This window comes from Mus musculus, chromosome 7 (assembly GCF_000001635.26).
Source record: "Mus musculus strain C57BL/6J chromosome 7, GRCm38.p6 C57BL/6J".
Lineage (NCBI taxonomy): Eukaryota > Metazoa > Chordata > Mammalia > Rodentia > Muridae > Mus > Mus musculus.
Genome location: NC_000073.6, coordinates 136893406 through 136907863, shown reverse-complemented (window position 1 = coordinate 136907863; position 14458 = coordinate 136893406). Strand labels below are relative to the sequence as shown.

The following is a 14458-nucleotide window of genomic DNA, read 5'->3' as shown; positions in this document are numbered from 1 at the left end:
TCACAAAGTGGTTTTGAGACAAAATTTCATGTAGCCCAGGCTCCCCTTGAGTTCACTATGTAGCCGAGGATGGACCTGAACTCCTATTCTCGCCTCCATCTCCTAAGCACTGGGGCTTCAGGTATGCACAGCAAGCCGTACTTCAAATCACTGTTTTTTGACAAAACTTACCCAGCAGACCTAGGTTACCCCTTGATGCTATGGTATGGGCAGTCACATGAGGGAAAAGGCTAGACAGGCTAGTGCCACTCCTGATCCTGACCAGGGTCATCATGTGGGATCATGTGTCTGGTCCTTCAGGATATTCTTTTAACATAATAGACTGGAGATGTCAAGCCTGGGGCTGGCTGGCACTGGCAGGACATTAGGAGAACATGGGAGGCAAAGCCGCTAGCTCTTGGCACCAATAATGAGTATATCTGAGTATATATCCTCTCAGGGCCCAGCTGAAGTTGACCTCCTGAACAGAGGGATCATGAGGCCAAGCGCTTTGATAACTCTCAATAACAAAGATCAGAACCGGCAACAGAGTGCACCAGCTCCACAAACAAAACCTTAAGAAACCCAGCACCTCAGAGGAGCCACACCCAACACACAGACCTGATGACGAGGGGCTTCTACAGCCTCTAGTCCTGCTCCACCAAGCACAGCTTTGTGACTGTCAATTAAGGTCATCCCAAAGCAACTGTTATCACTACTCAGAGCTCACCAGGGCCTGGCCACCAAGATGCCTTACGATATTACCTCCATCACACCCCACAGTATGAGACCAAGCCCTAGAGTCACCGTTCTCAAACTCCCGGCAGCCATCTTGTCTCCAGGGATTTTGCAGAGGACCCCTGTGCTACTAACCTAGGGGCTTGGGGGATGAGAGTTGGTGATGTAAGTTCTGGTTGAGTCAAAGGAAACAAAGACGTTCACTGAAGAAAACAAGCATGCTGACTGGAAGTCTTAGTCAGGGTTTCTATTCCTGCAAACATCATGACCAAGATGCAAGTTGGGGAGGAAAGGGTTTATTCAGCTTACACTTCCATACTGCTGCTTATCACCAAGGAAGTCAGGACTGGACCTCAAGCAGGTCAGGAAGCAGGAGCTGATGCAGAGGCCACGAAGGGATGCTCCTTACTGGCTTGCTTCCCCTGGCTTGCTCAGCCTGCTCTCTTATAGAACCCAAGACTACCAGCGCAGGGATGGCACCACCCACAAGGGGCTGGGTTCTTCCCCCTTGATCACTAGTTGAAAAAAAATGCCTTACAGCTGGATCTCATGGAGGCATTTCCTCAACTGAGGCTCCTTTCTCTGTGATAACTTCGGCTTGTGTCAAGTTGACACATAAAACCAGCCGGTACACTGGGCTACGGGGAAACTAGGTTGTTGAATGGACCGAAGGGCTGTGTGTGTGCTGGCTGACCTGGAAGGAAAAAAAAGGCTTTTAACCAAAACTATAGGCTTGAGAGAAGGCTTCCACCTGCATTGTGCTTTTTATTTATAAAACAAACATTCACTTATTACATAATGTGGTTCCTACCCGGGTAGTCAGAATAAGTCAATCATTCTCATCGGACAGACAAGGAAACACCTGGAATGGGTTGGCTAACAGCTGCCCATCTCACTCATTATCTGACTCCATCAACATCACTTCATTGCTGTGTCTACATGTGGTTCTAACCCTTGCTATATAAAACCCCTTTCAGTTCCACAAAAATGTCTTTGGGTTTGTATTTGAAAGCTGGGCCTCAGCTTCCTACCCTGGCCAGGGTAGATACCTGCCCATACCTACTGCCTGCATGCCTCCCAGGAGATCCACAGTGAATCAAAGACACAGGTGAGAATCTCACCCAAATATCCACAACAGCTGGGACAACCATGGGGGCCCAGTTGACAGTGGACGAGGAACCCACCTCCCCCACGATCCCACCCCTGAGCTCCACCCTTCTTCCGGCCGGATTCCTACCCATGCCAGGTCAGAGGCCAGATACCCTCCCACCCACCCACATTATAGCTTGCTTGCCTCCTAGGAGGTCCACAATATCCAAAGATACAGAGCCCAGAAGACACAGGGCCCACCCGCCTGCTGAGCTCCACCTTCCTACTGATCTCGTCTCCACCTGGGCCAGAGCAGCAGACCTGATACCTTCCCATACCCTACAGCCTGTCTGCCTCCCAGGAGAGCCAAAGTAACCAGGGACACAGCCTGCCTGCCTCCCAAGAGGTCTGCAGTAACCAGGGACACAGGAGGCCTGCTCTAACCAGAGACACAAGATGCCCACCTGCCTGCCTTCAAGGAGAATGGCTCTACCTATCTCCAAGGAGACTGACTCTAGCCAGAGACATCCAGGCCAGTTAACACCAGAGATAACCAGATGGCCAGAGGCAAGCACAGAATCATAGGTGATAGAACCCAATGCAGCCTGGTACCATGGGAACCCAGTTCTGCCACCACAGCAAGTCTTGGATACCACCCCTGAAAAGCAAGATAATGACTTAAAATCTAATCTCATGAAGATGATAGAGGCCTTTAAGGAGGATATAAAGAACTTCCCTAAAGAAATACAGGAAAACACAGGCAAACAGGTAGAAGCCCTTAAAGAGGAAAGAAATAAACCCTTTAAAGAAATACAGGAAAATACGATCAAGCAGGTAAAAGAATTTAACAAAATAACCCTAGAACTAAAAGTGGAAATAGCAACAATAAAGAAAACACAAAGGGAAGCAACCCTAGAGATGGACAACTTAAGAAAGAGATCAGGAGATACAGATGCAAGCATCACCAACAGAATATAAGAGATAGAAGAGAGAATCTCAGGTATATAAGATACCATAGAAAATATTGACACATCGGTCAAAGAAAATACAGTGTAAAAAGCTCCTAACCCAAAATATCTGGGAAATTCAAGACACAATGAAAAGATGAAATCTAAGAATAAAAGGAATAGAGGTAAAGACTCTCAGCTCAAAGGGCCAGAAAACATCTTCAACAAAATCATACAAGAAAACTTCCCCAACCTAAAGAAAGACATGGCTATAAATGTACAAGAAGCCTACAGAACACTAAATAGACTGGACCAGAAAAGAAGTTCCTCCTGGTACATAGTAATCAAAACACTAAATGCACAGAATAAAGAAAGAATATTAAAAGATGTAAGGGAAAAAGGCCAAGTAACATATAAAGGCAGGCCTATCAGAATTATACCATACATCTCAACAGAGACTCTAAAAGCCAGAAGATCGTGGACAGATGTCAGTCAGATCCCAAGAGAACACAAATTCCAACCCAGGATACTATACCCAGCAAAACTCTCAATCACCATATGTGGAGAAACCAAAATATTCCATGTTAAACAATATTGTTCTACTAATCCAGCCCGAGAGAGGATACTGGAACAAAATCTCCAATACAAGGAGGGTAACTACACCCAAGAAAACACAAGAAATTAAACATTTCAGAATAAACCCAAAAGAAGAGAATCATATACACATAATACCACCTCCAGTAACAAAAATAACAAGAACTAACAATCATCTGTCTTTAATATCTCTCAACATCAATGGGCTCAACTTCCCAATAAAATACACAGGCTAAGAAACTGAATGTGTAAATAGGATCCAACATTTTGGTGCATAAAAGAAACACACCTCAGTGACAAAAACTACCTCAGAGTAAAAGGCTGGAAAAAAGTTTTCCAAGCAAATGGTCCCAAGAAACAAGCTGGAGTTGCCACTCTAACTGCCAATAAAATACACTTTCAACCAAAAGTTATCAAATGAGATTGGGGAAGGACACTTCATATTCATCAAAGGAAAATTCCACCAAGAGGAAGTCTCAATTCTGAACATCTATGCCTCAAGTGCAAAAGCACCCACATTCATAAAAGGAATGTTACTAAATCTCAAAACACACATTGAACCTACAATAATAGTGGGAGATGTCACCACCCCACTCTCACCAATGGACAGCTCATTGAAACAAACTCAACAGAGATACAGTGAGACTAATAGAAGTTATGAACCAAGTGGATTTAACAGATATCTACAAAACATTTCACCCCCAAACAAGAGAATATGCCTTCTTCTCATCATCTCATCTCATTTGGAGAACCTTCTCCAAAACTGACCATATAATCAAACAAAAACAGATACAAGAAGATTGAAATAATCCCACGCACTCTATTAGATCACCACAGACTAAGGCGAGACTTCAATAACAACTAAAACAACAGAAAGCCCACCTACTCATGGAACAAAACACTCATGGAAACAAAACAACTCTCCACTCAATGAAAACTTGGTCAGGGAAGAAATAAAGAAATCAAGGACTGTATAGAATTCAATGAAAATGAAGACACATCATACCTAAACTTACGGGATACAATGAAAGCAATCTTAAGAGGAAAATTCATAGCACTAAGGGCCTTCATAAAGAAATTGCAGAGATCCCACATAAGCACACCTGAAAGCTCTAGAACAGAAAGAAGTAAACAAGGCCAGGAGGAGTTGATGGCAGGAAATAGTCAAACTCGGAGCTGAAATCAACCAGGTAGAAACAAAGAGAAGGATACAAAGAATCAACAAAACCAAGAACTGGCTCTTTTGAGAAAATCAACAAGATAGATAAACCTCTAGCCAAACTAAACATCATAGAGACAGTATCCAAATTAACAAAATCAGAAATAAAAAGGGAAAGATAACAAAAATGGAGGAAATTCAAAAAATCATCAGAACCTACTACAAAAGCGTATATACTACAAAACTGGAAAATCTAGATGAAATGGATGATTTTCTAGACAGATACCACATACCAAAGTTAAATCAAGATAAACTATCTAAATAGTCCCATAACCCCTAAGGAAATAGAAATAGTCATCAAAAATCTCCCAACCAGAAAAAGCCCAGGGCCAGGTGGGTTTAGTGCAGAATTCTACCAGACCTTCAAAGAAGACCTAATACCAATACTCCTCAAACTATTCCACAAAATAGAAACAGAAGGAACACTACCTAATTCATTCTATGAAGCCACAGTTACTCTGACACCTAAACCACAGAAAGAACTTTAGACCAATCTCACTATGAATATCGATGCAAAAGTACTCAATTAAATTCTCACAAACTGAATCCAAGAACACACCAAAACCATCATTCACCAAGATCATGTAGGCTTCATCCCAGGAATGCAGGGATGGTTCAATATACAAAAATCCATCAACATAATACACTATGTAAACAAACTCAAGGAAAAAGGTCACTTTATCATCTCATTAAATGCTGAAAAAGTCAATGACAAAATACAGGTCAGGAATTCATAGCATATAACTAAGCATAATAAAAGCAATATATAGCAAACCAATAGCCAACATCAAATTAAATAGAGAAACTAGAAGCAATCTCACTAAAAATCCAGGACAAGACAACACTGCCCACTATCTCCCTATCTATTTAATAGAGTACTTGAAGTTCTAGCCAGAGCAGCTAGGCAACAAAAGGAGACCAAGGGGATACAAATTGGAAAGGGGAAGTCAAGATATCACTATTTCCTGATGGTATGATAGTATACACAAGCGACCCCCAAAATTCCACTAGAGAACTCCTACACCTGATAAACAACTTCAGCAAAGTGGCAGGATATAAAATTAACTCAAACAAATCAGTAGCCTTCCTTTACACAAATGAGAAACGGGCTGAGAAAGTATAAAAACAACACCCTTCACAATAGCCACAAATAATATAAAATATATTGGTGTAACTCCTAACAAGCAACTGAAAGAGCTGTATGACCAGAACTACAAATCCCAGAAAAAAATAAATCAGACCTCAGAAGATGAAAAGACCTCCCATACTCATGGTTTGGTAGAATTAACGTAGTAAAAATAGCCATCTTACCAACAGCAGTCTACAGATTCAATGCAATCCCCTTCAAAATCCTCACACAACTCTTCACAGACATGGAAAGAGCAATTCTCAACTTCATATGGAAAAACAAAAAATCCAGGATAGCCAAAACAATTTTCAACAACAAAAGAACTTCCAAGGAAATCACCATCCCCAGTCTCAAGCTGTAACTACAAAGCAGCAGTGATAACAACTGCATGGTATTTGTACAGAGACAGAAAGGTGGATCAATCAAAGACCCAAAAGTAAGTCCACATACCTATGAACCCTTGATCTTTGACAAAGAAGCCAAAAACATACAGTGGGGAAAAAAAGAAAGCATCTTCAATAAATGGCGCTGGTCTAACTGGCGGTCTGTATGTAGGAGAATGAAAATAGACCCGTATTTATCACCTGGCACAAAGCTCAAGTCCAGGTGGATCAAGGACTTCAACATAAAACCAGATACACTGACTCTAATAGAAGAAAAAGTGGGTAAGAGCCTCAAACTCATTGGCACAGGGAGAAATTTCCTGAACAGAACACCAATGAGTCAGACTCTAAGATCAACAATTGATAAATAGGACCTCAAGAAGCCAAAAAGCTTCTGTAAGGCAAAAGAAGCCATCAATAAAATTGGCAACCTACAGAATGGGAAAAAAAATCTTCTACATCTGACAGAGGGCTAATATCCAAAATATATAAAGAACTCAAGAAGTTAACCTCTGAAAAACCAAATAGCTCAATTTTAAAAAATGGGGTACAGAGTTAAACAGAGAATTCACGACAGAATCTTGAGATGGCCAAGAAGCACTTAAAGAGATGTTCAAAGTCCTCAATACTCATCAGAGAAACGCAAATCAAAACAACCCTGAGATTCCACCTTATACCAATCAGAATGGCTAAGATCAAAAACTCAAGTGATAGCACATCCTGGTGAGGGTGTGGAATAAGAGGAACACTCCTTCATTGCTAGTGGGATTGCAAACTGATAACAACTCTGGAAACCAATCTGGTGGTTCCTCAGAAAATTGGAAATAGATCTACCTGAAGACCCAGCTATATACTCGTGGTTATATACCCAAAAGATGCCCCACCCTACCCCAAGGACACATGCTCCACTATGTTCACAGCAGCCTTATTTGTAGTAGCCAAAAGCCGGAAATAACCCAGATTCCCCTCAACCAAAGAATGGATACAGAAAATGTGGTACATTTACACAATTATCAGCTATTAAAAAGGAGGACATCATGACTTTTGCAGGCAAATGGATGGAACTAGAAAATATCATCCTGAGTGAGGTAACTCAGACAGCAAAGGACACATATGGCATGCACTCACTGATTAGTGGATATTTGCCCAAAAGTACAGAGTACCTAGGAGAATACCCACAGATGGTAAGAAGTGTAACAGGGAGAAAGGTCCGTGTGAGGATGCTTCCACTCCACTTAGAAAGGGGAAGGAAATAATCACAGGAGGCAGAGGGAGGGAGGGATCTGGATGGGAGAGGAGAGAGGAAGGTGAAAAGGGAAACAGGATCACATATTGGGGGGGGGACAGGAGAGAAGCCCCGAGGGCCAACAGAATGAATGGAGATAAGCAGCATGGGGGGGTGGGGGTACCAGAGACCTGGAAGGTGAGAGACTCTAAGGACTCAATGGGTGTGACCTTAGCCAAAATGCCCAACACTGGGGAGAGGGAACTCGGAGAGTCCACCTCCAGCAGATAGATAGACAGGGCCTCAAGCGGAGGGACATGGTTACTAACTCACAGTCAAAATTTCTGACCCAGAACTGTTCCTGTTTAAAAGAACTACAGGGACAAAATTGGAAAAGAGACTGAAGGAAAAAACGGTCTAATGACCGGCCCAACTTGGGGTCCATCTCATGGGGGGGGGGGTAACCAAGGCCTGACACTATTACTGATGTTATGTTGTGCTTACAGATAAGAGCCTGGCATGGCTATCCCCTGAGAGGCCCTACCAGAAGTTGACTGAGAACATCTGTGACCCTGAAGCATCATGACCAAGAAGCAAGTTGGGGAGGACAGGGTTTATTCAGCTTACACTTCCACATTGCTGTTCATCACCAAAGGAAGTCAGGACTGGAACTCAAGCAGGTCAGGAAGCAGGAGCTGATGCAGAGGCCATGGAGGGATGTTCCTTACTGGCTTGCTTCCACTGGCTTGCTCAGCCTGCTCTCTTATAGAATCCAAGACTACCAGCCCAGGGATGGTCCCACCCACAAGGGGCCTTTCCCCCTTGATCACTAATTGAGAAAATGCCTTACAGCTGGATCTCATGGAGGCACTTCCCTAACTGAAGCTCCTTTCTCTGTGATAACTCCAGCCTGTGTCAAGTTGGCTCATAAAACCTGCCAGAACACCCACCTTGGGGACCAGGGCTCTCATAAATTCTGATACCAACAGAGTTCAGACCACCTTTGGGTCAGCCTATGAACACTCACTCACTCATGGAGAGCAAAGTTGCCACATTCAACCTTGCTGGGGGCCATGTTGGGAGGATCTGACCATATATACCAACAGCAGACCAACCTGAAGGTGATACTCCTGGCTCCCCACCATTTGTCTGGGTTATAATTCAGCTCAGTTCACAGATGAGAAATAACTGTATGTTCTCTACTCCATCTCTCTATCTAACTAGCACCCCCATGTCTAAAGCCCCAGCTCCAACTTCGTTCCAGAGCCATTCTCTCTCCTCACCCACTAGGGTACAGAAATCAGTGTTGGGATCACCCAATCTGTCAATAGGCTAAGAGTGCTCTGAACTACTATCCATACGACTCAATTTGTCAGTAAAAACTGCCACCAGCGCTGTGCTTGCAGAAAAATGTCCATAAATGCATTATTGCAACTGGCAGATCGATGTCTATAATAAAAACAAATAGATTTAACAAGTGCCTGCTTTTACGAGCCATGCCATTGGTGGACTGTGCATTCCGTGTCACCCTCAGACTTCTGGGAATGGGCCCCAGAGCTGAGCTGGATGTGGGGCTGACTTCACAAGTGTTATGGGTAGAAAATTATTCTAACAAGAAAATTTTAGCAGCGGAGTGGACACAGCAGGCACTTATCGCTCTCTCGCTGTTCCTTTTGTGGTTGTACGTGAGGACAAATAAAAGCCGTAAGATGTTTCCTATGGAATTTGTTTAACTGGTCCGACTTGTACGTTGAAGACCAAAATGAGTTTACTCCAGCTGGGAGTGCAGAAAACAAGTTTCAGCCATCAACAAGAGTGTCACCACTGGGCTGTGGTCCCTGGAGAGAGCCTGTCTATTTGGTTGCTTTGCTGGGGCAGACTCTGGTGCAAGGTCTAGGAGGCTGGCCTAACCCAGGGATGCCTGGTATCATGGTAGACCCAGCCCATGGACCCCTCCACCTGGAAACTAAATCTGTCAAGGCACTGTTTCCTTCAAGGTCACAGAAGGTCACCAGAGGATTTAGCCCCCTTCTTAAGGCAAATCATTTGAACAGCTACAGAAAGGAGTAAGTCCCTCACTATGTCCCACACATTCATTATGTGGTTTTTTTCCCCAAACCACATAGCCCTCCTCAATGTGCCTTTTATTACTACCAATATTTAAGTCAGAGAGCTTGACTGTTGCCACTGGCTAATGGCTGAACAAGGACACACACCACACCACACTCAGGCTGCAATGCTGAGCCTCCAACTTTTATCTATCCATGTCCAGCACAGGCCTCCACAGCAAACAGAACAAGAAAATCCATCCTGTCAACCTTGGCAGAGCCTCCTGCCGGCAAGGCTCTGACCTACTCCCTCCTAGACAAATCCTGTCGCTTCCACTTCAGACCCAGAAGTGGTGTAGGCCAGTCTGTTTATCAGTGTCTGTGGGCAGGCTGACAGGCCACTCTGCTCAGATGAATGCTGGTCTATAGGCGTCTGGTGTGAACCTTCAGGTTTTAGTTAAACAAGAGCCTACAGTCAGACATCAACGCCTTCAGTAAGAACTTGGGCAAGGCCAGCCACACACCAAAACATGGCCAGGCAGACCTGTGGTCGCAGCCAAGCCAGGGTCCTCCAGGGTCTGAGATATTCATGTGTGGCATGTACCCAAAGGCCTGGAGGAAAGTGGATATACAGAAGGCACTTTATACCAGGGTGGGACATTGGCAGGGTCACAATGACATGTGAAGAGACAGGACTGTCCCCAACTTTCATGAAACACCCATTTTTTTGTTTTACTTTCCCATGGTATAAAGCATTATGGTCTCAGTAGACACCGAGTGTGTGTGTTGAACTTTGACCTCTTTCAGGGCTAATGGTTTGTGATCCTTCCAGCCAAGAGAAGCCACAGACATAAGTAGATTAGACATAAGTAGGTCCATTCAAACTGTGCCTCACTGGCCACATGTGGCTCAGGACAACTACAAATGTGGCCCAACAAAAGATTACAAACTTATTAAAGTATTATGAGATTTTTTTTTTTGGTAACTCAACTGTATGATTTTCAAGTGTGAACTTTATAGCTGAAAATGTAATGCGTGTCAAATCGTTGGGTGGGATTCGAGTCTGGAGCATGGTTTACTACGCTCAGAGAGCTTTTTTTTTTTTTTTTAACTTACAGTGTTTTCAGCTTACTCAGGGGTAAGGGGTGGTCATATCTCAAGTACAGGAGCACGTGAGTGGGCCTTTGATAAGGAGAAAATGGAATCCACACAACAGTTATGCTTTCGTCACTTCCTATCAAAACCAACATCTAAGAAAGGCACAGACTAGGAGAGGGTCTTAATGGTCTGACCCTTGGATCCTAAGCATTTGTGCTCCTTAAAATAAGAACAGTTATGATCACTTAAGTGCCTTGTTTGGTCGCCTGGCTGGTTGTGTTTTGAAGACAGAGTTTCAAGGAGTGACTACACAACCTTTCCTGACAATCCTCTTGATTCAGCCTCTCAAGTGCTGGGATTACAAGCTTGAGCCGCCACAGTTTGCATCTAACAAAAAATATATATACATATACGTATATGTATATATATAGTCAACTTGACACATGCTCAAAAAATATATATTATATATATAATATATATTATATGGTAATATATAATGTATATAATATATATTATATAGTAATATATATAATATATGTACATATATAGTCAACTTGACACACGCTCAAAAATATATGTATATATAATATATACAATATGTATATATATTATATATATTATATATAATATATATGTGTATATATAGTCAACTTGACACACGCTCAAAAAATATATATACATATATGTATATGTATTATATATATAGTCAACTTGACACACGCTCAGGTCACCTAGAAAGAGGGAACTTCAACTAAGAAAACGCCTCCATCAGACTGGCCTGAGAGCAAATCTCTGCTGTATTTTCTTCACTTATGACTGCTGTGGACAGGCCCAGCTCACTATGGGTGCCTGGGCACACAGTCCGGGGGTGTGTAAGAAATCAGGCTGAGTAAGATATGTATATATATATAGTCAACTTGACACATGCTCAAAAATATATGTATATATAATATATACAATGTGTATATATAATATATATAATATATTATATATAATATATATGTGTATATATAGTCAACTTGACACACGCTCAAAAAATATATATACATATATGTATATGTATATATATAGTCAACTTGACACACGCTCAGGTCACCTAGGAAGAGGGAACTTCAACTAAGAAAACGCCTCCATCAGACTGGCCTGAGAGCAAATCTCTGCTGTATTTTCTTCACTTATGACTGCTGTGGACAGACCCAGCTCACTATGGGTGCCTGGGCACACAGTCCGGGGGTGTGTAAGAAATCAGGCTGAGTAAGTCACGAGGAGCAAGCCAATAAACAGCATTCCTCCATAGTCTTTGCTTCAGTCCCTGCCTCCAGGTTCCTTCCCTTCTTGACTTCCGGCCCTGCCTTCCCGTCATGGGGAACCGTTATCAGGATATGTAAACCAAATAAGCCCTCCCCTCCCCAAGACTCCTTAGTCATGGTGTTCTGAGGAAGCCATAGAAAACTAAGCCAAGGACACTCCGCACACTGGCAGGCCCAGTGAGGGAGTAGAGACAGGCTCAGATGGGGCCCACTGATCTAGAACAGGACCCAAAGATCGGTGCCTTTTGCTCTCCACAGAAAGAAGTTGCTGTACAAGACACAGCCACCTTACCACAACACCTGAGACTCTGCTTCTTAAACCATGGTAACAGCAGAAACTTCTTCAAAGACATACCACATATTAGTCAAACTCTTATTATGACAGATTTTTCCCTCTAATTGAAAAAAAAATTACTCCCATAGATCCTTGTGGCCTGGCTCCTCTAGACCTCAGACAGTACCAAACTATGTCAATACCCAGAGTGGCCCAGAGTGGGTGGAGCCTCAGGCAGGGCATTTGTGCAGACCATTCTGTCCAGCCACTCTCAGGCTCTAGGTCCTGTCAAATGCTCAGATGACATGCCTAAGCTTACAGGACACTGACCACAGGCCAGGCTTCTCACATCCCCCACACCCAGCACCCTACGACAAGTGCTGCAGATACTGAGAGACACATGAAGTTAAAATCATCTGGGATCACCTGTCAGGGAAGTGAAATGAAGAGCAGGTCTGTCTACAGAGACTCTGCAGGTTGTAGAATACCCTTTCCACAAGCTCCTGTCTGTGTCTGAGGAGGGTCCAGCCAAACGTGTGCACGCACACGTACACTCAAACCTTACTTCTCTGAACTCACAATCAGGGTCTGGATGAGGCAGCTCAGAATAAAATGTACAGAACAAAAACCTAGACCCACTGGGCGCGGAGCGAATGTACTGTTTGTTTACTCTCTGAGGTTTTAACCAGGTGTGCCTAGCACCAGCCATGATGTTGCAGGACCCCGGGGCCTGGTTATTTTCTCCTACTCTCAAGAAAGAAGGAGCTATGAGAAGTATGGGCCTACTACAAGCAGATCTGAGCTACAAGCTGAGGAGCTTCTGGAAGCTTCCTGAAAGAAAGGTGAAGCGGGATCCCCACCCCCTGGTCACCAGTGAAGGGAAAGAGTATGGCCAGGGGACCTGCATGGATCCAGCAGAGACTTGAGAAGTGTTGGGCATCTGGAGGTGTGGCAGGAGACATGCCCAGTCACCAGGCAGACTTGCCCACGAACCCCGGGGCCAAGGGAAGTAGGGCAGCCTGTACAGAAGGGGCTGAGGTCCTAGAGAAAGGAAGGAGTCCTTAGGACAACTCAGAGCCACGACTGTCTCCCTGGACTTCGGCTCTCTCCAGAGAGGGCCCCACACAGTGCCCCAAAACTCACCAGCTTGCAAACTGCAGACAGCAACGGGGAACGGTACACAAGTTTTAGGTGCCTGAGCACCAAGATCTGGCACTGAGAAATACGGGCCGCAGGCGCGTGCACGGGGTGGGGGCGGGGCCTAGCACGGGGCAGGGCCTGGTGGGCGGGGGCGGAGTCAGGGTGCAGTTGATTACTGAGCTGTGGGCTTGTAGTCCGAGGGTGTAAAGCGGGCCTGGTACGCGGGGCGTGGCTCTGGGAGCTGCCGGAAAAGGGGCGGGGAGTGTAAGCACGCCCAGTGTGTGACGCAAGGGTGCCGCTCTGTGCTTCCTCCCTGGGTGCGTGTTCCTAGAGCAGGCCTCTTCTTCCAGACCTGAAACTGGTTCTTTGCCCATCCTAGACATCAGGCCGCATCATCCCACCGGAGCTGAGCTGCACCTTCTCACCTCGACCTCACCACCCCAAGTCCCAGTTTACCCGCTGAGACATAGTCACTATTTGCCAACAGCGCGCACCCAAAGGGTGGTGGAAGAGTTAAGCCCACTAGGAATCCAGTCACTGCCCAGCTGGGCCAGGGCTTTCTTTCAGGATCTTCTTGGCACTTGGAATTGGAATGGCTCAGTAGTGGTTCAGCTAGTGTGAGTATCCAGCATCTGGTGTGAGATGACAGGATTTAAATGTTGTCCACCAAGAAAGCCTTGTTGGAATTCTCCCTCTGTACCTCATAATGGCCTTATTTGGAAAAACACGGAGGTGACACTTGAAGATGATGTCACTAGTTAGGAGAGTCCTAATCTGATATTACTGCTGTCCCTGTGAACAGAAAACTAGAAGCCAGATACACCTGTGTACCAGATGCTGTGCAGGAGGTGAGAACTACCAGCCTCCTGGACTATAAACAAATTTTCATTCTTTCAAGCCACCCACTTTGTGGTACTTGATTGGCGCCCCATGGTATCTGACTTGATTGACATAAAATCCTTAGGGAATGTTATCGTCCTAAAGCTTCAGAGAGACGTGTTGTTAACTTCAGGGTCCCATCCCAGGTGCACATATGCTAAGAACCATGCTGTGGTTTTGTTTGTTGAGACCTTCATCTTCCCAGTGTGCAGCTCTCCTGCCTGGATTTGGTCCTTACTAGTACCCTGGTTCAGTGACCTGGAGGAGCCAACATTTTACCTACCACCTTTAGAAGCGTTGCTCAAAGGTTTGTTGTATGAGGAGCCCCAGTGACTCACAGAGGCCACCATTCACCCTTTGAAGCCGCCCCTCCTCACCTCCACTGTCACCTCCTCCAGACATGCTA

The 14458-nt window shown here is 44.5% G+C and overlaps 1 protein-coding gene across 3 annotated transcripts in view; it reads right to left on the bottom strand.

The window, feature by feature from the left end:
- Positions 1-13401, bottom strand: part of Mgmt (O-6-methylguanine-DNA methyltransferase) — a 233731-nt gene extending 220330 nt beyond the window's left edge. Inside the window, exon 1 of one of the 3 annotated variants that reach the window (XM_006507406.2) lies at positions 13177-13401. The gene's annotated coding sequence lies outside the window, so the exon portion shown is untranslated. The remainder of the gene's footprint in view (positions 1-13176) is intronic. The other 2 variants (NM_008598.3, XM_006507408.4) reach the window with 2 other exon arrangements.
- Positions 13402-14458: the final 1057 nt, after the last annotated feature.